The sequence below is a fragment of the Poecilia reticulata genome, linkage group LG18 (assembly GCF_000633615.1).
Source record: "Poecilia reticulata strain Guanapo linkage group LG18, Guppy_female_1.0+MT, whole genome shotgun sequence".
Lineage (NCBI taxonomy): Eukaryota > Metazoa > Chordata > Actinopteri > Cyprinodontiformes > Poeciliidae > Poecilia > Poecilia reticulata.
In genome coordinates, this window is record NC_024348.1 from 12,527,298 (window position 1) to 12,553,487 (window position 26,190).

A 26,190-nucleotide genomic window follows, 5' to 3' on the forward strand; every position below is an offset into this window, starting at 1 on the left:
AAATGATTTGAAGAAAAGTATGCATCATTTTCATGAATACAAATACAGAAATCACAATTTTTTTACTAAGTGGCATCCTCGAGAAGCACATTTCAAATATGAATGTTTTTAAGAACAATATTTGTGTTTTGTGTTATTATTAATGCTGTCTCAGACGTACAATTACCTTAAAAAAAGGCTAATAAATCATATTTTATCATTATCAGAATGGTGCCACAAAATACTGCAGTAAGAATCAAAATCTGTATAGAGGCAAATTAATGTTATTATTATTTATTACTTTAAAAAAGCATTTCAAATGAACCTGGGGAAGTTATTGCCTTCTTTGTTAAATAATACATTGTGCAATTAACTTCACTAAAGCACTAAAATAGAACCTGTTTGACGACATGAAGTAGGCAACAAGATGTCAAAAACAAACAGATTATTCTGCTTTTCTAGGTTGCAACAGAACATGAATCTCCCCCAAACTAAGAAGCTGCAGAACATTAATCACTCTCAGGTGAAGCTAAATGTCTGAGCGCCACAGTAATGAGGCGTGCAGCGTCTTTTCAGGAGAGACGTGTAACGCTTGGCGCCAAAACTCGCCCTGCAAACGCAGCGCGGTCACGGCTGTCGGCGGCTAAAGACGCGCGCGCCTTTGACGAAGTGATTACCTCACTCTTGTGTCGTGATGAGCTCAGCCGTCTGCCTCTTTGTGCGTTTTAATCTTCGTCTTGTTTGTAAAGTTAAGACCCTCAGCGGCTCCACGCTGATGACAGTAAATTTGAGGATTATGAAAAACGTATAAAAATAAATAAAATGAAAACACCTGCGGTAGACAGAGACAAATGGATGAGAGGAAATGGATGAGGAACGGGACAACCTCACAACTCTTAAGCAATTCCTTCGGCGCGGCGAGCGTGATTCATATCCGGCGTTATGAGGAGAATGATGAATCTAGCGCCGTCAGCGATGCGCCGTAGTGACCTGAGCGAAGAGGAAGAATGTTCCTGTCATCCAGAACGAGATCCGCGCTCCGTCAGGCTGAAGTTATGGCGTCACGCTCTCCTGTCAGACCAAAAACTAAGTACACCCTCATTCAATTATGAATCAGGATAAATTTTTTACTCTTGTTCGAACAATGTCTTGGATGACTACTTTTTAATTTTACTTGAGTAAAAATATGTTGAAGTAGTGCTGCTCTTACTTGAGTAAAACTTTTTGGATACTCTGCCCACCCTCTGATCAGGATATAATAACAGATCTGGACTTTACTGGGTTTTCAAATAATTTAAATCAAATCCTAAAGTTTTAAGAACAAAATTACCGACTCCCATCCGGGTCACGGCACCAAGTGTAACCGGATCCTTTTCTGCGTTGTGCTGGTTTTTGAGTGAATGGACCGTGACACAGTTTCTTTCAAGCGGATGATTCTCGGTTTATTTTTGACGAAAATACAGACAAAACAACCGTGTTATAGGCTGCCCGCTCCAAGTCCTCTCCCGCAGGACAACATGTCAAAAAGGCCCGCGAACACCTCTCACAACTTACAAAAAAACTAAATAAACATTTTTGTACAACGTACCTGACGAAAATACAGACAAAACAACCGTGTTATAGGCTGCCCGCTCCAAGTCCGACACCAAACAAAAGTATAAAACAAAAATTAACTTAATAGATCTATAAATAAACTGAATGTATTTAGATGGAAAAATGAAAAGCGCACACCTCTCCCGCAGGACAACATGTCAAAAGGGGAGGGGCTAAGGGGCGCAAACAATTTAAARACAATACCACAGAAGAAGAAATAAAAGGGAGGGGCTTCCGATCTTAAAATAACACGGTTAAAACAATGACAGAGGTGTTTCAGTAAGATAAGGAACAAGACAAATAACCAAAAGAAGACATTTTGTGTAATTATAATAAAAGAGAATTACAACCAGGTTACACACACAAAGCGAAAATCTTTGTGTGCAAAACTCAGTACAATTAGCACTTTGTACATAAGGCTTGGTTAATTGCAGAACTACCTTCAGGTGAAGTAAATCCCAGAAGACGCCTTATAGTACTAGTTTTGTACTAAAAACAATATTAGTTTTTAGTGCTAATTTGCTGTTTGATGAGAATTATGCTCAAACAATTCAACTTTGGTCTCCTCTGTCTGAAAAACCTTGTTCCAGACGTCTGGACAATAAATCAATAACAAAATAAATAGTTATAGACACATGATCAATATCAATAGACAATACGTCTGACATGCAGAATATTCCCTGAACTCCGATCAAGAACCACAAAGCATTCTGGGAGATTAAGGCAGAGGAGAAACTTTAGCCTCTCTCTCAACCGCTCACTGTTAGCTAAGCTATGTTAGCGGAATTCACTAACTCTCTCACTCTTCGGTTACCTAGCAACTCGCTCGTCCTTTGGTTACCTAGCAACGACCTGCTGAGTAACTGCCACAGTGGCAGTTTAAGATTCCTCTTAAAAATGTTAAAAAATAAACGGCATTGAGAGAAAACTGTGGATAAAACAGGTGAGGTTACGCCACCAGTTCGGCTGTATTTCACTTATTTAAAACAAAAAATAATAATCAATCGTTATTGATACTGACTGGTATGAAATTATTAAATTGTGATATATTTTTCAGGCTTAACTTCAACATTTAGGGACCAAAACTGCCTGCGAATGGTTGAAATTAGTGAATATTTGAATAATCCTTTTATTAATACAAACATTGGAAACTGTCTGTATTTTCTTTAGAATACGATCTGCATATATTTACACAAATAGGTGAATTTTCCACAAATAATTAAGAGTCCACAGAAAAATTCCCTCTTGTAGTTGTCTTTAATGTTTCCCGTTTGTTATTCTTGTTCCAAAATGACGAACATGTTTAGAAATAAACTTCCCAGGTTGATGGAAATAAACTTTTGGCGTTATGTTAATAAACACCTTAAAGCTTCACACCAACAAAAACTGTTGCCTGCAAATATAAATATCTTTATCAGAAACTCTTAAATCCTGTGGAAACAGCAAGGCTATGCTTAGTTTTTTCAGTTTGTCTTTCTTCCATTTATCATTTATATTATCCGCCGATATATAAAATAGCAGAACTTGAGAGAAGGAGTACTGTCTTTTTTTTTTTTACCTTGACAGGCCATAAAATGATGAGGGGAAAAAAGCAGGAAAATGTACGATATTAGGCGTATTTCGGCTACATTAATTTAAAAGGTGAACTGATGATAGAAATCAGCAGGTGCGTGATAAAAAAGAGGCCATAATTCCCCTGTAATTAGTCCTCTCTGTGAGTCATTTAACAGCTGGCTGATCATTTTTAAAAGAGCCTTCTAGAACGTAATCATGTAATTAATGTTCAATTTTATTTGTGGGATAGTTTAATTTGCTAAAAAGTGAAAGATTTTGCGTCAGGCTTTTCAGAACTACTCTTCAAGGTATCCCCGCCTCCTCTCCTCTCGCGCCGGGGCGCCGCAATAAATAATGACGCAACAACAAGTAAGACAATCTCCACCCGCATCACGTGTTTTTCCCAAGAGACGTGTCAAACGTATTAAACCTGGATTTTGTACCAGTGTACAGTAAAAGGAGGACACAGCTAACTGATGTAGCGCTGTCTTTTTTGTTTTAGTTTGCAGGTTTTGTTTGTGCTCTCTGTGTTTCAGACGCCCCGAGGTGGCCCTGGGCCGTCTCGCAGCGCCTCGTGACGAAAAGTGTTTGCGCATGGCGGCTGCTAATGGCTGATGTCGTTTGATATCTTGGCTGGAGCCTTATCTTTTTTGGCTGCTGCGGTTGCTGTGGTATCTTGAAAGGCAGCTCGGTTTGGGGAGCTGTCAATGACGCGCTCCTTCCTGTTCCTCCACCGCCGTCGCCGCTCTCGTCAGCCATTTTAATGGCGCGGATCGAACTCGTGCGGCAGGATTGTGGCGCTGAATGAGTTTATTTTAGAGCTAAACTTGTGAGGGAATATTTGAAATGAGGTTTAAAACTGCGCAGTGTTTACTGGTCTTTCATTTAAAGTCACCAGGAGCCTGCAAATGCAGCTGGAGAGTCATAAATCAAGTGAATAAACGTTCACATTTCTGGTGCCACGTCTCCAAGCTGTCTGTTTTTCTCATTATCTTGTCCACATGGAAAGCTGCTAAAGATACAAACCTATCAAGATTGATTTGGGCGTCTTGTTTGTGTAATCCAAGGAGTTGGTAAGTGCTAAATGCGTTATAGGTTCCCGAATAAAAAAAGAAGGTTTTTCAGTGCTGGGCTATCAAGATGTTTGTTTAAAGGCTGCCACATGCTTCAGAGAGGTCATAACATGCTGATTCAAACACATAAATGTGGAGTAGCAGGTGGCTAGCGCAGCATATGGTCGACATAGAGGGAAAACGACATGTGGTTCTCTTAATAAAAAGGAGATAAAAACACAACATTACTGCAGGCTCTGCAGTGAGCCCGATGCTGCTGCCTTATGCTTAATTAACACTGGCAGTGCTGGAAGCCGAAACGCATCATGAAACCTATAAATGTAGTTTATCACAAAACTGTTAAAGAACTTAAAGAGGAAACATGCTAATATTAGCATGCTAGGACGCTAAAAATGTTGATACTGGATATGAATGAAGTTTTATTTTTAGGATTTTTGCTAAATGCTGAAATAAACATGCTAGGATGCTAAAACTGCTAATATTGAATAGATTACTCACTACCAGTCATCGTAGCTTTTTACCGTCACAACATCAACAGTTTAGTCTTGTTTACATTAAAAGTATGAAGGTATTTTTAAAAGCATTTTTTGCTAAACGCTAACATTAGCTTGCTAAATTAGATTATTTTACACTGTATAGATTAAATAGCTGTACTACAATTTTAAAATACAAAATGTCATCAGTTTACTGCTGTATTTAGATTCATTTTCCATGACAACATGGACTCTGCATGTCAGTGGCTCAATGCAAACTGTTTGTAACCACTTTATAAAATAAACTGAACTCGACTGCATTGTTTCTTAACTAAGATCAAACTGGAATAGACGCAACTGACTTGGTATCTGTTTTAATGAGTTGATTGAATTGACTTTATCTGTAAAATGCCTAGAAGTGTGAATCCATACCAAATAAATGAACTGCATTGAGTTGAACATCCATTTTTAAGCAATGTACTTTTTTTTGCCAAATATGACATTTTAATGGCAAACATATCCAGGTTATAATGCTAGTAATTGTTTTTAAATTACAAGAACATTGATAAACATAGTTAGCAATAATGTGTTTTTATTTAGTTTTTTTTAGCTAAATGCACTGCTAACACATCAGTGTTTGATTCTGTAAATGCTCATTTTGGATAAATGTTTATTCATGAAGATAGTTTTTCTTTTTTGTTGTGGTTTGTGTGTAGATGAGCACGCCAGTGTGAAAAATCGTGAAAATGTTTGGATTTGAATGGCTGGCTTTATAACATTTGCTATAGGCTGAAATGTCACCAGCTAAGAAGGCCTTTTTGTTTAAGGTTTCAGTATTTAAACATATTTTCTTGAAGAATGCTTTTTGAAAGTAGTTCTAAGCAAAAGATGACGTAAAGAGTTTTTTTAAAAATTCAATGTTTAACACTGCATGTGTTATTTTATGGGTGATATATCATCATATCATTGGAATGACTGACTTATAAATCAGTTTTTAAATATAAGGAAACCAAAACAGTTGTAATTATTCCACATTAACATCTACCATGTGTGAACGTCCCTACCTGATCTAGTGCAGTAGCTCTATGTGCATTCCCCTCTACGCCTGCAGACTATTTCTACGCTGTCACCTCCGTCACCTCTGATAGAACCTGACAAGTGGTTTTCCTTCTAAGTGGCCTATTCTTGGCTTAGATATTAACTTCATTTTTACATCCCCATCTGTAAGTCACTTTCAGTAAAAGCATCTGTCAAACGCATAAATACAGATTCTCAGATAGCTTTGTTAGATAATACTCACTGAAGCTACATGCTAACCTGACGCATCATTGATTCTTTAAAATACCAAATAATGTTGATCTGGTGAACAAATTTAAGAAATGTGTTTTTCAGGATTTGCTAATCTGTTCTCTACCTTCCATATTTTTTTAATTCTGTGCTTAAAAGTGCTAATAAACACGTGAAGAAACAACATATTTTTATTTATTTGAAAATTATGATTTCTTTCAAGTCAGAAAAATCTACTTAAATTCCCCGTAACATCAGGATTTGGGCTTGTCGTCTAATGGTTTTATTAGCTGCGGTTTCATTATAAATGTGCGGAAATCATTGTTTGTATTCCACTAATGTTGAAAAAACACAATTATGCAATTCAGGTGTTTCCATAAATTAAGAAACGCAATTAAAATCACAGGTGAGTAAGTTTGTTCACGTGATAAGTCATTAAAAAACCCGCCACGCCATCAGCCTTCCACCACTTCCTGTCGTCTTCTTCGTCATTTCAGCCAGTAGTAACATCCAGTTGTTGATCGCATGATTAGAGTGATGGAAAATAAGTGTTTCCATTGCAGTTTTGCAAAAAAAAAAAACATTTTTAATACAGCCAAAAAAAAAACAAACATCTCATCCTAGTGCCATTTTTAAAAAAAAAAATCAATTTTTTTTAAATGTACACATTTTTATTAAGCAAATTTGTTTTCATAATTCCAATTTGTGCAGGTATATAGTCAATGGAAACGCAACTACTGACAACCCTAACATGAAATCCAAAATGGCTCCCATAGGTTTTAAATAAAATAAGTGCAACAATACAACATTTTACAGAACATGGTGAAACAGCTTAAATGTAAAAAATGTTTAAAAATTGATTGACTCGCACTGCTAATTGCAAATAACTTTAGCAAAACATTTAGCATGTCCAACCATTTTTTGGTTTCAACTGTAACTTTGGGTTGATTTAAAGTCTTGTACAAAAATCTGAGGTTCTACTTGAACACAAAGAGGTTAAACAACTTCAACTTGCTCTCTTAAAACTATTGTTTTGTTTTTTTTTGCTTTTGCCAATTATGTAATAACAACTAGCTCCGAAGTAATTTTACAAGATTGACAATAAAGTTGATGTTATCACCCTAAAGAGTGGAAACTTTATAGATCTGACGATGCAAACCTGGCTGCCTCAATCTACAGAAAGACTTTAAAAGATTTTGCAGGCAAAGCAGAAATTAATTTCTTGCTTCCCCAACTGTGACAAACTTGCACAGCAACGCCAATAAATTATGTTAAATTGCTGCTTGTGAATAAAAATAACCTCCATTTTGACTGCACTGGAGACAAAAAAAAAAAGTATAGAGTGCAATTTCTTTGACTCACAGTCGTCTACTTTAAATTTATAATGCTAATTATTTATGTACATCGCTATTATGTTCATAAAGAGAACAGCCGTGTAAATTTATGTTCAATTTACCTGATGGATCGCCACCGCGAAGCCGCTTAAAATTCAGCAGGAACGATCAAACCTGTGGGCAGAGCATCACTGCAGCTCTAAACAAAGCAATCAGCTGGTTAAACTCTATCAGAGCAGCTCCAGAAAATGAGACTTAATGCCTCTCACTTCCTTTTTTTATTTTTTTCAGCTGATCAGAAACGCCGTCACACCACATTGCGCCCTGTAATGGTTTTTATGTCTGGACTCTGAGGTATTTAAATGAACAAAAGGAACCTCAGACTGTGGGTAGTCTGCCTATATGAGGGGAGGGAGCGGACTCTTAAAGACGGAGAGATGAAAGATTGACTCACCCAAATAGGGAAGGATTAGGACAAGTGGTTAGGACGCAGTGGACAAATCGATAAAAATCGGCTTCACTTGTAGCCGAAGAAGTTAGCGATTAGTTATTCAGCTTATTTCCGTCATGTTTTTGCTTCTGGATTGATGTTTTTGTGTCTGTGTGTCACACGGTTTTTAACATCAAAGTGTTTCTATAAATAGCCGCACGCCAGCTACGCAGCATAATGCGTTATATAACCGAGGCGAAATGCATTCGGAGGCCACATCAGCATCAACAACAGCGCTGCTACCTGTTATAACCGCTGCAAGGCAGCGCGCCCGCTCCTCTTTCTCATAAGAAACAAATGCAGATTACATGCTCCTCTTCATTATTCATGCAGCGTTTCTGTCTTCGCTCGAAAGTCTGCTCGGAAAATGGAAAACGACTGAGCAACCTTCTGTAAGTGTTGCTCCTAATTATGAACCCCGCTGAGAAAAATCACCCACATTTGAGGTTTTCTCAGGACTGACAGATAAGTTGCGTAAGACCTGCCAGGCCTTGTACAGCTGATGAGCCGAAAGAGCGCTTTCTAAAGATTTATCATCTTAAGTGACATCTTTGTTCAGACTCAAATGTTGAGATTTTTAAAGGAAAAATACTAGAAAATATCAACCAGGTCAGTTAGAGGTGATATATTATGCTTCGTTGACCAGGTCAGGATGGCCTATACAAAACCTTTTTCTGTACTAAATCAATATTAGATAATGAGATTTCAGTCTGATCGGTTCTGCCTATTTTGAGCTGTTTTAGGGCGTCTTGTCACTTTAAATCAAAAAAAAAAAAAAACAGCTGCTGGCCACACCCTCCAACTCAACATTTACAGTCGCAAAATGGCTGCACACAGCTGTGCAGTTATACAACTGTGCAATCTTTGAAAAGCACAAGTGGAGCCTCCTGCAAAAAAAAAACAACAAGAAGGCAGCAAGTGGTTTCTGGATGCCAAGTTCACAACGAAATACTGGTCTTTTCCAGCAGCCATTGTACAGCGCGTACAGTGATTAAACCAGCTAACCAATAGTGTTTGAGTTCTGCTTGGGTTGCTAGGTAACAGGCTTGGCTTTGCTGGGTAGTGCGTCCTAATTTGTGACGTCATATTCGGATGATTCTTGAAACAAAAATCATTAATTTATTGCCAAAGAAAAAGCTAGATTTTTTTGGAGGGGAAGGTTGCTAGGTAACGGCAACTTTGCCATCGGAGGGTTTTTGAAACGTCTCATTTTAAAGACACCAAAAAATGTCTAGGTAGATTTTGCTAAGCACATCCTGTATTTAAAAGCATACGAGTTTGTAGAAGCACATTTTTGACATTGCAAAATGAGAATTGTGCAAAATTCTCATTTCCTTGCCTGTTAAGATGAGGAATTTGCTGATGTAGAAAACTAATCCAGTCTCTCATATAGACTTCCTGTTTTTTGTTGATCTATTTTTGGGAATTGCTGCAGAAATATGGGGTTAAGTTGAACGACAAAAGTGACATATATTGCTAAACACTCCTTTTTATCTTTCTACATTAAACACCATAAAGAATTAGATGATTAAATTGACCAGATATTACCCATCAGTTAATGAACAGACTTTATAAAAGTTTCATTTTGCAAAGAAAGTGACAAAGAACAACGGTTGAACTCTGTTTCCTTTTCCATCCCTACTCAGATCTGGAAACCATAGAATAAGAAACGAAACTACAGCTCTTTAAATCTGCAGCCTGGGCAGAAACCCCGTCAGCGCTGATCTCCTCATCGCAGGAACATGTGGAGTCAAATCGAGCTGAAAATAAATTGGAAATTGGAATCCATTTTCAACTTACCAGGTGGCTAACGTGGCAGATTTAAAATGGAGGCTGCAGAGAAAAACTAATTATTAAAATTAATACAAATGTTATCGGCTCCTGCTCAGCCTTCTTCATGAAAACAGCGTTTTTGATTACTCTTCCTCTGTAATGTTTTTTAATGTGATGTTGATTTATCCGTGTTTACATGGGGAACAATTAAGCTTTAAACACCAACAGTTCTTCACTTGGTGGTCAATCTTTAAAAAAGTGTTTGCTCCAGCTTATAGGAGAACAAAACAGAGCCACCCCTCCCCCACCTGTTGATGCGCACTGCCACTCAGCTGGCTTAAAGGGAACCTATTTCACTTCTTACTTGCTTACAAAAAAATAAAAATATATGCAAAGCATTTCCACACAGGAAGAATAGATATTTATGCTGTTGAGAGCAAAGAAAGAGCCACCCATCATCACTGTTATTAAGCTAACGCTGTTTGGGAACGAAAGCAGAATGTTTGCTTAAAAATATTAATTTACCTGATGTGTAAAGAGGCTCCCAGTATTCAGATCTCCTCTAACAATGTTTATAACTTCCTATTTTAATTGTGAAAACAACAAATATATCATAATGTGCGCTAGCACAAAAGCTAACATCTATAATATTCGTTATTTCTGCTCTGGTGATTCAGCCAATCAGCACCAAGGAAAATAAATGGCGCACCTGGATTGGCTGGTTTGCGAGCATCAGCCAATAGTACGTCAAGAAGAATTAGGAAAAGGTATTTTCAGTTTCTTAAGCAATATTTCTTTCTGCTCTCTGAAGAAAATGCAAATTTTCCACAAATAATCTGGAGTTCAGAGGAAAATCTGTGAATACTAAAAATGCAGAAGTTTTCAGAAATGTTTTCCACTTGTTATTAAACTATTCGTGTTGCAAAATGATGAACTTGTTAAGAAATTAACTGTTTTCCCAACTTGATTGAAAGAAACAATTGCTTATCCTTTCACTCTCACTAATACTCCACATCAACAAACGTTCATGTAGCATCGTGTAAAGTATTTAAATTTCCCAAACTGCATTTTCTTTTGAATATTTTAATATGCTCTATGGAAAAAAGGTGGATTTTCCACTAATAATTTGGAATTACAGCCACAGAAATTCCACCGACGGGGATTTACAACATCTTAAACATCAGGCGTAATCATTGAAAATATGTAAAATGTAAATATTTCATAAAAGAAACTAAATGTAACTTTAATAAATATAATAAAAATGCATTTTACTTGTAGGTGCTTTTGTTGACACTTACATATTTTAACATAAAAAAGGACACAATATTAAAATACGCAGTAAAAATAAGTTCAAAATAGGATTTAAATAAGATCAAACAAAATCAAAAATAAATTAATTGTATTATTTATGAGAAGAACCTTCAGTACCACTGGGATGTTAAGGAAAAGTCAATAAATATATCAATTGATAAATAATAGATGGTCAGGATTTAGGGCAACAACATGAACAGTTTTTGTTCTTCACTTTATTGAAACTCAAAGAATAACTTTAAACTACCCAGGAGCCGCCATTTACCTTCACTTACAAACACTTTCAGCATTTAGGGGGGGAAAAAGAAAAGCCTTTCAGGAACCAGTGGTTTTTATTTCACCTTCTCAGTGAGCCAGAACACAGCATGTGGATTAAAGATCCATAAAACACTCAGCACTTCTCGCATAAGCAGTGAAATACGCTCGCTGACATGTCCGCTCACTCCGATTCCCGCCCGTTTATATCACTCCGTCGGCTGCGGCGCGATTCCGCCGCTTGCTCTTAATGCGACGAGCAGCGTAAACATGGCGCCCCGCGGCGAAAGGGGGAGACGTCTGAAATAACAGCCGTCACGGTTCTGGAGAACCGGGCCCTACGGGGGGAGGTGCAGCCTTCAGAGGCGGCACAGCGTCGCTTATCGTTAACTACTTTAAGACTGAATTAAAATGTGCTGAAGGAAACAAAAGGGAGGAAATAAAACGCCTGAAATGAAGAGCTGAAGTGTTGAGGCTTCAGATGCACAGCAGGTTTCTGCACATGGACGGTAATCCTGAAAGGACTTCCTGGTTAATTAAAGGTTAAATTAATAAATAAAGTAGGAAAAAGCAAGGATTTTTAAAATTATTAGGCTTCCGTATCATTTGTAGCTTGAGGTAACGTCAAACCTCTTTGTTTTATTGCTGCTTTTATGGTGTTTATTGCTAATTAAGATGGTAAGAAATGGAGAGCATAATAGGATTAGCGCATTTATTGTTATTATATCCAACCCTTTAAGAGGTTTTTATTATTACCAGGGATTAGAGATGCAAGTTATTGATTAATGAGTTAAGCTAAAGTTGAGTTAATTAATAAGTGGCCATTTTATTAAAAACTTGAGTTTTCTAATTTGTTGACGTTGCTCTGACATGAAGGAGCGCTAAGGGGAAAATTTAGGAGTTTCTTGAGTGTTTATATTTCATAACAGAACCCCAAATCGGACTTTGTTTTGGACCGTTTCTCTTTCCCGTTCTGGTATGGTGCCGCCATCTTTAATTCTGTATCAACTGGCTTCTCTCAGGATGACCAGCAGCGCCCTCTTCTGGATGGCAGCCAAACTACAACAGTATTGTTGCGTTCACACCAAACGTGATCTGAGGGTCCTGGTTTACATTCAGAGTCGACACAGACGCACGTCGTCGCTCACTTTGCTGCGCGATTGAAGAGTTTTCAGCGTTTGACGCTTGAGTTGAAAAATCTGAACTTCTGCCGCTCGATGCGGAGCGTCAACCAATCAGAGAAACTCCGCTATGTGACACAGTGATCTGTAGCTGGTGTCCTGCCAGGAGATGCAGGCACCAATGTGGGTTAAAGGTCGTCAAACTGGGCTCTGGTAAGACAAAAGCAGCACTAATAGCGACCCACGTTGGCGCCCAGAGAGCTTGTGAAACTCACAAAACTTGAGAATTATCCGGCATATTCAAGCACAAGCCGAATGGCCACATTCAGTAAATAAAACCCAGATAATCCCAATATTTAATCCACTATTGATCAAAGTAACCAGGAGATGAAACAACCGTCGTGTCGTTATCAATGGAAACTGAACACAAAATGTTCAGGAAAGACATCTGAGTCTCCGTTATGATTGCAGAAACTTTCACCACATAATATTTTGGTGTCATTTCCTTAATTTCATCCGCCATTGTACAAACAGACCGGCTCCTCTCAACGTTCGCCTGCTGCACACACGTCCAACTTGAAGCGTTCGGTGTGAACGCGCCATAAAAGAAGGTCCAAGTGGACATTATTAGTTAATCAATGGGGATTAATTGTAATCTAATAAACCATTAAGTGTAAATCGATTAAATGTTTGTTAATCGATTTACAATTCACTTTTTCCATTTTTCTCCCTCTTAACGTTTTTCTGTTGCCTTGTTGTTGTGGTTTAGTAAATTCACAAAAAGCCAAACCGCAATCTCTTCACCACACCTGGACACACACACACACACACACACACACACACACACACACACACACACACACACAACACTTACAAGACCAACTTCAACGTTGATTTTCCCCTGAGCTGCTGCAGCCACGGCAGCCATCTTGATAAATGAGTCTGCTGCCTTTAATTAGTGTCACATTAATGATCAGTGATCAATTATTCAGTAAAGACTTCAGAAGCACAAATTGTACATTTTTCCTCTAGATCTGTTCTAACCGCCTATATTTGTTTCACCTACATTTAAGGAAACGTGAAGACGTACTCATGTTTTCACTCAAAATGGCGGCTTCTGTTGCTTTTAGTTCGGTCGTAAATAAAACATGTTGCCACATCGTTAGCAAGCAAAAATCTAAAATAAACACTTTAATCACAATAACATAAACAAAATGTGCAAAAATCCAACTTATTCAGTGGTTAAAAGTAAAAAAATCATTTATTTATGTGAAATAGATTTAATCGAGGCTTTGTGATGATCTGTGATGCTGCGGGCCAGTTTTTAAATACTTTTCATCTCACTTTGAACTTCGGTAAGAGTGCATGGCATCAGAAACTCTTTGATATATCTGGATATTTTAGATACAAATCCTGTTTAACTTTGGCTTTTGGTCTTTTAGCAAGATATTAATCCTGATCAAATTATCAGAAATGGTTGCAAAATCCACCTTCTTTTTAGTCAAATCCCACAGAAATAAGAATGAACCATTATGTACAAAGTGTTTGCATTAGCGATGCCAGTAAATGTGTTGAACATGATTTCATGGATTTGTTATTTTCAGTGTAGGATTATGCTGCTGCAGTCACAGATTCATATATTTTACGCCTTTTAAAGGATTTTTACCAGGGCTGCCAATAAGCCAGCAGACCACTCCATAAAAAATCCTTTTTTATTGTGATTTTCAGATAATTACACTGATAGACATTGTTTCCAAAGAAAAAGCATAGAATATGAGATCAATAAAGACAGATGTTTACGGGCCTGTGATCCGAGTTTTGACCGTTTCTGGTTCTGCAGTGGAACATTAGCATGTAATCTCTCTCAGTTTTCTCTCTCCCCTTTGCTCAGGCCTTAGAGGGGCGTGCAACGAGCTGCCGTCCACTCAGATCGGGCTGTTTAGCGAGCACAGGAAAGGCAGGATACTGGCTAATTTAAAAGACAGAACCCGCAATGGCAGCAATTTTCAAGCAGGGCATAAAATGTTAACGAGTTTTCAACCAAAACACTGAGCTGAAACAAAGCCACAGAGAATTACATCACTCAATGTTTCTGGTTTTCATCAACAAGATGAAATGAAAAGCTGTGAGCTAGCATTAACAGTTCATACATGCTAATTGTTAGCATTACGAAGCTAATGCCTAGCAATCTGCAGCTCTGGAGACACAACTGACTCACTTAATATATTAAATGATGAAAATTTTTTTTTGTTTGCTTCATTCTTTTGTTTTGAACCCTGAGAAACAAACAATGACCCCACCGTGACCCCCACGGTAAAACGCCACTGTTTACTGCTAATCGCACTTAGCCTAGTCATTTAGCACAGCTATTATATTTCTGTTGATTGTTTAGTTTATTGTTTTCTGTGTAATACTGCTATATCCTACTTTTTTCTGATTTCAAAGCGGTGCTGCAATTGTCTGGAGAGGCTGTTAGCATATTTATGCTAGTCACTAGGAATGCATTAGCCTTAGCTTCTTAGCTGCTAGATGTTAGCTTCTTGCTACACAGAATAAAATTCAGCTTCAGAAGGCGTCTAAATAGTGTTCGTGTTAGAATGTAAGACTGATTTAGTAGTTCTTATGTAGCTTGGTACCGCTAGTTGCTACAATTTTAGGTCAGCTAATCATTGCTAAAATTAGCATCCCCCTTAAAGCCTCATCCAGCAGCTAAATAGACTTTGTTTTCTTTCTTTTAATGTATGTTAGAGTTATTTACTGTCAGGAGACTATGGTGTAAAATATATTTTCATGTATTTTCATGTTTTATTTATAGCCTTGTTAGCATGGTTGATCAAAACATGTCTCTGAACTGGTCCTTGAATGCATCGACTCATGTCCAATAGACTTTCTATCGACTACTGTTTCTGATAAAACAATTAAATGGCAGGCGATGTTTTAAATATGCAAGGTTTAGATGTTTTAATTTGACCTTATTCATTGTTTATCTGATTCTGCTAATACAACCTGAGGCATATCTTAGTTTCCAAGATGTTCAGGAATGTTTTATTAAAGTCTGGTGTTCAGTAATTCCATTAGAGTGGCTCTGTTTTTCACCTGAATCATTAAAAAACAGACAGTCACAGCCTAAATACAACTGTTTTCAAAGTGATCTCAGCCATCATCATTCACCAACTTTGTTTTGTCTAATGGCTTTTGACTCCATTTTGACTTAAATTTGCTGGTTACTTTCCAGAAACCCAAAGCTTTTTGTGTAACGTTTCAGTATATTGTCTTAGGACCAGAGGATTTCCAAAAATCTACATTGTTCATTTTGTTGCAATGTCTTCTAGAAACTTCAAATCTCCTTTGGAAAACCTAATGTCCAACAAATAATTGGATCTTAATGGTAAAGACTGACAGTCAGTCGTTACAATCCAGCGCACAACGCCACCTTTCTGCTGAAGTGTTGAACAGCAAAAAGGTTTTAAAACAACATCTGCCCAATTAGTACAGTTCAACATTTATTTATAAATGTCCACCGCCCATTAGTCCCAATGCCAATATTGATATTTGGGATTATTCTTAAGCTAAATGCAAAGCTAGTCTCTTTAATCGCTCCCAAAATGCCATTTGTAAAAACAGGAACCTGGCCTCACATTTTATTTGTGTAATGGATATGCCCAGCATTACTCATATGTTATGCTTGGGGGACATTCCCAGAAGTAACTGAGCTGGAATGATAACAGAAGAATTGTGTGATTGAGACAAATGGAGCTCCGCTGCACAAAGCACGGCAACAATACATCAGCCACCAGCAGCAGGTATGTTTCTGCTAAGAGGATTGATGGAAAAATGGTGAGAAATTTCTCTTCTCTGCACAACAACATGCCAACATGTCCAAATACCCTGGATCCAGGCCCATAATGCATGCAGGAGCCCACTGGGAATATATTAGCATCCGATAACCGCCGCTGGCTTTTACTGTTAGATAAAAAGGTAGGACATAAGCAAAGAGGAAGATCTAACCTGCCGGCTCCAGATATTCTTGAATGAGCTGACCTCCAGATTTGTTTTCTCAGGTTTTGCAGTCACTATGGGAACCTAAACACAAAAAGGCAGATTGTTAACAAACAGAACATGGGCATAAAAAAAAAAGAAGAACACTTGCAGCTTTTTCCTTCTACAAAGTTGTGGCTTTTTATTGGTTCCATTTGAACAAAACTGATATTTGATCACTTCAATAAGCAGAACCGTGTAAACGAAACCACAGCCCAATACAACAGCAGCTCTGCCAGTAACTCATAACTTTAATCAAGCTTGTCCCTTTTCGTTTTTAATTACACTTCATGTTGATTAATGAGGCCCACCGCCTTTACATAGATTTTTAATATAATACCCTCCGGTATATTAGCAGAACTCCATGTCAGACTCTTTCAATAAACTTTTCTCCAGGTTCATAAATGCCTTTATAAGTTCATGTTTTTTGGTGTTTGGGAAATGAGGTCTTTCAAAAACCTCCTGATTGTTAAGGCACAATCAACGCTACCTCGCAACCCAAGCTGAGCTCCAGCACGTTTGGTCAGCTGGTTTTACCGCTGTACAATGGCTGCTGGAAAAGACAGGCATTTTGTTGTTGACTTACAATTCTTGTTGGTTGTAAGGAGGCTCTACTAATGCTTTTCAAGGATCTACAATTGCATAATTACGCGTCTGTTTGCGAGTGTAAGCGCTGAGTTGGGGGCGTGGCCAGCAGCAGGATTTAAAGGGACAGGACGCCCTAAAACAGCTCAAAATGGGCAGAACTGATCAGACTGAAATCTCATTTTCTAATTATTATTTTGTGTAAAAAATATACCAAACATGTTTTATATAAACCATAGACCTGTCCTAACCCGTTAAAGGGAGAATAATAAGTCACCTATATCTGATTATTTTTGTTCTTATTGAATTGCAGAAATACAGATCTGGATAAAACGAAGAGCCCGCTGCACTGAAGCCTGTTTAAAAGTTCCTGGTTATTCCACCAAATATTGATTCCTGATCTCTTCCTGAGTTAAAACATTAGTTTTGTTCTTTCTAAAAGAATATTAACTTGTTTTCTTCGCATTATCTGAGGTCTGAAAGCGCTGCATCTATTTAGTTATTTTGACCTTTTCTCATTTTCTGCAAATAAAAACTAAATTTCTGCTTTGAATTTTATTGACATGTTGTCAGTAGTTCATAAAATAAAAGAACAATATTCATTTCACTCAAATATAAACCTATAAAGAGTAAAATCAGAGAAACTGATCGTTTTAAGTCGTCTCTTAATGTTTTCCAGAGCTCCATGTCCCATTAGAGGTGGAAAAACTTATTTATTTGCTGTATTTAAAAGAAAAAAAAAGAAAAAAATCCATAAAATGTCTAATAAATCCTTACTTCCAGATGCTTTGTGCATAAATGGAGACATTTTAGTTGCTATACAAGACTCGACTTGAACGCCTAGCTTCACTTCCCACCAAGGTCAACCGGAGCGACTCTGTTGACCTCTGGGGTCAAACTCGTCATCTGTAGCTTCTGTACAGCAGCGTGAGCCACGCAACAGTGCGCCTGGAGCGGACGTGCAGTAAGACTGCATTCACAGCCCTCTGAGCTCTCGCATGAGCGCATGTTAGCATATCTTTGTTGGCACGTGGCTCGTCCTCCAGCGAAGTTGCCCTTTCGCCCACTCTCGTACGAAATAAATAAAAAATCAAGTCTCATTGAATATTAAATACGCGTAGCAGTGTAATGATGACAGAGACCCAGAGCTAGCCTCTAATTATTCAGGCTTCCACTGCTGACTCAATGAGGCTCCCACAGGGGCCTGTGGAGCCTCCCTTCAACGCCGCTTCTCCTTCAAACAGTGGCGAGCCGCAAAGTCACCCTTCCACTTCACTTTCTTTAAAGGCTGCCAGTCTCCAAATGCCATTAAGCACATCAGCTGCTTGTTTACAGCCGAGTCGGTGTAGAGAGGAGCGGTATTTAAATGACGTCGCCACCCCGCTGTTAGAAGTCGAACGGCGAGTCGGCTATGAATATGCAGCCGATGTGCAATTTGCACAGATGCAGATGTTTGCATCTGTGGGAGTAAAAAGGGGAACGTTTTGCTGAAATGAGCCCGTTCTCTTTGCTAGAAAGCAGCTCATTCTGCGGAGTGGTGCAGAGCTGAAAATAGACGCACAGTGGCCTGCTGAATAAAAGATGACAGGACAGCGCGGCCGTGCTCTCGCCGTACCCTTCGCAGAGGCACTGCGTGTTCGTTGCATGTCCAAGCGCACGCGCGGTTGGGCTTCAAAGGTTTTTTTTTGGTTTTTTTCCCCCGTTTTGCTTTGCCACATGCACACAAATAATGTAATTATATACTAAAAAATTAGAAATGGATGTCTCCAAGAGCAGCTTTTATCCCCGTTAGCACGCATGAGCAACTCCTTTTCCACTACACCTGACCGACGGAGCGAAACGCTTAGAAGAGGATTTGGGAAAAAAAACAACTTTTTTTTTTATATTATTTGAATTAAAAACCTCCCAACATGACAGGAAATTAAAGTCAAGAGCTCATTATTTACACCCAATTTCTCTTTTCTTCTTCCAACATTTATTTTTTTTTACCAAAACCTGAGGGAGGATGTGATGAAATGTTTATCCACTTCTCTCTACACACCCAGCTTTGGTATCTAAAGCGCTACCAACTTGAAAAGCGGCGCGATGTGGCGGCGGCGGCGGCGGCGGCGGCGGCGGCTGCTTCCCATTTGGCTAATCTGTATGCTCTCTGATAAGAAAGCTTAAATCCTCCATCCTGCCTCCGTGCCATGAAAAACAAAGGCTTTACCTAATAACAAATCTGAGCCATATTTCACACAGCACTTTGATTTTAGTTTTGCTCCCCAAGCACGAAGTAGCTGGCTACGCCGGGGATTGCTGAGAGGGAGGGATTGGAGTCCAGGGACAGAAATAGAGATTATATTTGTTTATTCATCAGAGTGTAAGCAGGTAATTATGACGATTCCTGCAGAATGCTTTTTTTGTTTCTAATTTGTTGAATCATAACGAAATTGCAGCTTTTTAAAATCCGATCAGGGTGATGGTGAGAGTTTCATGTCAGGACAGTAACTCACATCTGCAAGCATGACTCATGTAATTATGTCAGCAGTACTAAAAGTCATGCATGCGCCCCTGCTGAACATACATACTTGATTAAGAAACTTAAATGTACGACAGCGTATTTTAGGTTGTTGTAGATAGAAAAAAAGGAGTACATTTCTGCCAAAATCTCTGAAATTTTCTAGGAAGAACAAGGACATTTCTGAGCTCCAAAAGCGGAAAATTTGCAAGAAAAAAACTCAGAAATCTCAACAACAACAAAAAAATGAAAAAACCTTGAAATTTTTCTAGAAAATTTCAGAGACTAATATGAAAAATTCAGTTTTTTATAGCATTAGGGCCATTATAGATGGGAAAAAAAGAGTGAGTTTTTGCCAAAAGCTCATACATTTTCTAGAAAGTAAAATGAAATTTCTGAGCTCCAAAAGTGGAAAATTTGTTAGAAAAAAACTCTGAAATGTTTAGATAAAACTCATAAATATAATTGGAAACATTCTGGAAAACCTCTTTGATTAATCTCAAAATTTCAGATTTTTTTCCAACTTTCAAACTCAGAAATTTCTACATATTTTGTCAATAAACTCATAAATCTTTTCTCTATCTACAATGACCTCAATACGCTGTTGTATAAATGTATTTAAAGCACACAGAAAACTCCTTGATTCATTTCTTAATTTATTTCGCTTTTACTGTTCAATATAAATTATTTATTTCTGTTAGTATATTAAAGGTCAACCTTTGAGGAGTGAGTAGACCCCTGGAATAATAAACTTTCACCATGGCAGAATCACGTTTTGCTTTTCATTTTCAGAAACAGAATTACTCACAAAAATGTAACATTACATCATCATCGGCGTATCGTGAGATTTTCCCATGTAAACTCATGTGTGTCTCATCTTTATATGATATTCAGACTGATTTATTTTATCCGTCAGTTTTTATTATATATTATATACATCATACAGTAACGGTTTCGTCTGAATACATCTACAGATCTATTTCACATCTTACTCTCTCAATTAATAAACTTTAATTTCTAATGAAAATTTTGACATTGGAACTGGACGAAATTTAGCTTATCCAAAATAAACAAACAACTGAAACAACAAATAAAATGGAAACTGAATGTCAACGCACAAGACTGAAGACTTACGTCATCCTGTCTTTGGTAGAAAGAGAGAGACGAGAAAAACAAACATAAATAAAACATTAACGAGCTTATTTTAATTTATCATCCAATTAGTTGATTTATTGCTTATTTTGACAGGTTTAGTTGGTTGCCTGGAAACAAAACAACCCAGTTTTCCAGAGATAAAAAAACAAGTTTATACATCATTAAATCAACATTTATTTTAAAAATACAGAATATTTAATGTGATATCTAAAACTGTTCACTTTCCTGCTACAGGGAAAAGATCAAACCGCCCCAATATTTAGTTTTCTTTTTGGTGTCTTAGGGGTTACTGAGGTTAAAATGTCACTGTTTGATTCATCACATTGTACATTTTTTTAATGTTATTTCTTTCTTTCCTGAGGAGAAGAGCGTATAAATCCAACCGTCTCATTCTGTGATTTGGCTTCCTAAAAGCAGATTTTGTCAATCAATATTATGCTGTCAATGCAACAAAAGCGTTTGTATTGTTTTTTGGGGTTTTTGTATGCAGAAGAGGACAAAACGTGGACAAAGAAAAAAAAAAGTGGAGAAAATAACGTCTCTCTTTGCTGCAGCTCTTTGTAGTGAGGGAAAAAAGGCCTGCTGAGAAAGAAAAGAGTGCATGGTGAATCTATTATTCCAGGAGACTTCAGATGTTTTGCTTCAGGCAAGTGTGACTTCGCAAAAGCCTGTTTTTCACAAAGGCTGTCGATTCTGGACTATTTTAGGTAGGTGTCTATCTGGCCGAGTCCCTCTCCTCTGCTGCTGTCCTCTTCACCTCCGTCCATCCCTTTAATAAAGAGAGGAGGGCCACTCTTACTGCTAACCCACCTCTGTGCACACAGCACCGCTCGGGCTTCACAGTTCGCCTCAAAACTCGGACTCTGACTGAGTGGAAGTGTGTGTCTGTGATGGACAGGTTGTGTAATACAGCACTTAAAATGGCCTTTGCTTTTTTTCTTTTCTCCAGCCTGTCCGAACCGGTTATTCACAAACGGTCGAGCCCCAGCACCCTTGATTAATGACTTCTAAAATAGTCAACCGGGAAATAAGAAAATCTCTTCAACTAAAAAGTGAGAACAAATTGGAGTGGAGAGCTAATTTTTATGACTTCTCGCACCAGCAGTAGGTGGTTTTGGCTTTTAATAGACATAGGAACATGCTAAATATAAGCGAAAGCAATCAAGTCCACAACAGGAAGTGTTGGCATAATACTCATTAGCGGGGTTTATTTTTGGAGAAGTGTAACAAAATGATACTGCAGTCAAAACTCAGCAAGGTCCACACAAAGCAGTATTTATCCACCAAAGATCCAGCTAAAAAGCATTTATTTCATGATTATTTTTCTAAAATTTCCTAAGAAAAATAAGGTTGGTATTAAAATAATAATTTAATAATAGTTTTTAATAGTCTTCCAAATTGAAAGCCTTTAAAAAATGATTTTAGAAAATGAATTGTTCCTCTAAAATAAACGGTAATGTTTAAAAAAACATTCTGAGAATGGCTAAAGCAGTGCTAGGTTAAAGATTCTCCCAAAACAATTGTAGTTTGTGCTAACTTGGAAAAGTTTCCCTTTATTTAACTTCTTTAGCTTATATTTGAAGATTATTAACCTGTTCTGGTTTGTTTTTGTTTTGCAGTGTGCATGCAGTGAAAGTGTTTTTCTGAGTCTCTTCTTAGACATAGAAACCCTGATTAGCATAGGATTAGCCTTAGCAATAACACTAGCATGCTAACTTAAAAGTCTAGACCACTGCTGTAGTTTACTGACAAATATGTTACTAAAAAAAACAGTAATTTTGATAAATAGTGAAATATTAACCACCTGAGAGGAATAGTGATGGGCTAATTTAAGAGTAAAACCTGTTTATTGTCCTGTTTTCGCTACGCTAAAGCTAGCTAGCTTAAAAACAGTGTGGATTATGAGGCAATTAAAAGCCAAAACAGGTAATAGACATATAAATGATATTAATATAGTTTTCTAGGCTTAACAGGGACCTGAAATAGTCATAATTATGTCCATAGGAATCCAGTGTTTTATCTGAATACTGAAATTTACATGGGCTACCAAATTTGCTGAAAAGTCAGTTTTAATGAAAGTAAGTAAAACTTACAGCTCCAGTGTCAAAATAACATTTCTATTTACTATTCTAACCAAAAGACACCAGCAACAAACTATCCAAGTCATATGTTTTTCTTCTAAGCGTCTTCCTGTCTCTTGTGGATTTAGCTATAATTTCCAGTAGAGGACAGCCAATGACATGACTGGCGCATCACAAATGCGTCTCTACTTTACGGGTTAATGATTAAATCATCAAACGTATCAAACTTCAATTAGGTCTGTGGAGACCGGACAATGTTGGAGAGTCTCTCGCTTTCATATTCATATTTCTGGTTTGTTTGCCAACTTTAAGAACCGAAGCGACAGAAGTGGGAGATTTGAATATTTATCCCAAGGTCGAGTAAAGTTTATTCAATGCAAGAGGCAAGACTGGATGATCTGGTGAAAAAGCAAACACGAGGGGTCACCAGGGGTCACGATGAAGAGGGGGAAAAACAAACAGAAAAGATGGCTGCAGTGGAGGGATGCTGTTGTGGGGCAGCGTCATTATGGGCTTGGCAGCTGCTTGGAGGGGAGATGAGGGAGATGTGGGAGGCAGAGAGCAGGTGTGCGGGTGTTATTGGTCAGGACCTGATGCGTCCCTGAACAGAACCGCAGACATCCCGGCCAGCTGAGCCAAACCGACTCTGGCTCTGTGCAGCCACACTCCTTTCCCTCTCATTTATCCCGTTTTATTTACTCACGGCTAATTTCAGATCTGCTCAGCGGCGTGAAACGGTGCGCTGCTCTGACTGGCCCACAGAGGCCGCGGTGAAAATGTGTCGACCGAGTATTTGTCTCTGTTTTTATTCTGAATATAACTGAAATGTAGGAAAACAGACGCAAATGTAAACAATTGATGAAACTTAAAACTTCAACAGGGTCCACTCCTCCAGAAGGCAATCAAACTCAACAATTATTTTAGTAATCAACCTATCAAGTATTCTGACGATTAACTGAATAAAAAACTTGATAAGAGAAAATATTGATAAATCTTGGCATAACAGCAGTATTAATGGATATCAATATCACCTGGTTTATCCCTAACAATCACTTTTCTGTAGCTTAAGAAATGTACCTGAAACAATAGTTTACTTCTTAAGTCAACCTTCACAAAGATACACAAAAATCTGAAATTACATTCAATTTAATTTAAAAAAAAAACAAACAGTAAAGCAACAGGCTGACACTTTTCAGATTTCAGTTTCCGTATTCATGTTCAGTTAGTTTATTAGACAAACTCTCACTTTGAACAGCCATTTATCACTTTTATGTCCATGTGAACGACTGGATCTCTGACACTTTCATCACACAAACACACATTTAAGAACACCTAAAAAAAATTATAAAAACGCAGACAAGAGGACATTTGGTCACATTACGTTGTGCTAATGGTGCTTAGCATTCCTCAACAACTCATTGGTGGAAGTGAGAGGCTGCGCAACATAAATAATATCCGTCCGAAACACATGTAAAACATAATTTAACGAAGCTTCGAGACAGGTTATTTTCCTCAAGATGTTAATAATCAAGGCTCTTGAATCATTAGAGGTCGAGTCCAAACCCTCCGGATGAAGCAAATAAGAGGGTAAAAGGGTTTGAATCCCAATCTTTCTGCATGGATTTCACATTTTCTTCTCATACCTAGACAGGTTCTCTCCATTTTCCACCCACACCCCAAACATAAGTACGGTTTCTTAAAACTGAGATCTCAAAATGCACCAGTGGCAATGCCAGTCTATATTCAATATTCCACTTTCAGTTCTGATTTCAGCAACAATAAACACTTCAGGATTAGATCTCTTTACGCCACAGTGACCAACACAGTCACAAAATGGGGTGCCGTCCCACACCAGTGTCTGACCAAGCAACCCAGGGACACATCTGTTAAATTGCTGAATGTCTTGTTTCTACAAACATTGATCGTTCAACTCAATAAAGGACAGAAAAGTGGCAGAAAAACATGTTTGGCATTGACAGAAAAGCTACATGGATGCAGCCAACACCGTCAACTCTGCTGCAAATCTTACAAATGTATTTACTTAGCAAATGTGGGAAAGTTAACAGGCTTTCCGAGAAACAATTTATTTAACCCAAATGTTCTTCTTTTTTATGCCACATTATTAGAAAACAGATTTTTTTTCTTTAAGCTGCACAATCACGCATCACACACCTACCTTCTCTGCCATTGCCGCTCTTCACCTTGACTTCCGAGGACACAAAGATCTCTGATTTTGTTACCTCACCGGCATGATATAAGTGCAGATAAAGAAGCCAGAGCAACACGCCGTGAAGCCTTTCCCATTTACCCCTGAAGCACGAAGCGCACTGCGACCGATTCCAACTTCTTGGATCGATAAGTCATAAACAAAATGTCCCTTTCTGACTGTCGGTAGCCAAGGAGCTACAAACTGATTTTCTATGAAAATGAGTTTTTCCTCTGGGCGATGTGAATGACATCAGGGGAAATTAAGCATCCAGGTGGATGCAGAGATGAACAGAAGCAGCACTTAAAAAATAAAAATAGATTTCTGATAAGATATACCGAGATAATACGTATTGCGATTACGGAGGGGAAAAAATGAGAGAAAAACCTCAGAAGAAGACACTGAGCGCAACTTGTTTCTTCATAAAATGTAAACAAAAACGTTGTGACGTCAGATTTTTGTGGCTGTAGGATTTCTCTTTTGCTTTTGGCAAAAGACCAGAAGCCATTTCTTCCACTAGTCCAGTGGTTCTTAACCTGGGTTCGATTGAACCCTAGGGGTTCGATGAGTCGGTCTCAGGGGTTCGGCAGAGCCTCTGCCGCGGAGGTAAAGACACACTTGTGTAAAGTCGTGATGACGCCCCGCTTTGCCATCACTTGCTGCAGAGGATCACGTTACATTGCTTAGCCAATCAGAGCTGCGGAGGAGCCCTGATTGAAAGAGCTCCACTCTCAGCATGGATTTGAACTTGTGTCTTTAATTACTTCAGCAAAGCTCACAGTTTTTACCAAATTCTATAGTCTAAATCTGCTCCTTAGTCGCATCTTTTCGGGGTTGGTACTGCCTCTAGTGGCGTGGGGGTGGTAACACAACTAATATAATTACATTACTAAATCAGAATACCGCAAAGTATTTTGTGTGTCGGGGTGGGGAATAAGAACCGTTCGGTGAATGCGCATATGAAACTGGGGGGTTTGGTACCTCAAAAAAGGTTAAGAACCACTGCACTAGAGTATTTGTTTTGGTTTTATTTACCCAAAATGCCCTGTGTTGTAGTCCACTTTCTGCTTTTGGAGCGGTCTATGATCTGATTGACGTTCACATCTGGATTTGGACTGCGGCAGAGTTCACTTCAATCAAACCGAGATCGAGGTTTTTAGGCGGCTGAGAGTTCACTTCGCTTGATTCCTCCCAAACAAACTGGACTTTCTGGGTAAACAGACTAGAGTTCAATTAAATCTGACTGAAAAGTGGTGATGTGAAAGCAACTTAAATCAATTTCTGTCGCAGTGGTTGAAAAAAATTATTAGACATCAATATGTGCGTCATGTTTTGATTTCTGCTAATTGGAAATAAACAAACTATCCAAGGTGATTTTTACT

The 26,190-nt window shown here is 38.1% G+C and overlaps 1 protein-coding gene across 4 annotated transcripts in view; it reads right to left on the minus strand.

Annotated features, from left to right (window-relative positions):
• Positions 1-26,190, minus strand: part of nlgn2a (neuroligin 2a) — a 248,474-nt gene that overhangs the window by 184,327 nt on the left and 37,957 nt on the right. For all 4 annotated transcript variants that reach the window (XM_008435581.2, XM_008435578.2, XM_008435580.2 and 1 more), the window contains exon 2: positions 16,252-16,326. The gene's annotated coding sequence lies outside the window, so the exon portion shown is untranslated. The remainder of the gene's footprint in view (positions 1-16,251; positions 16,327-26,190) is intronic.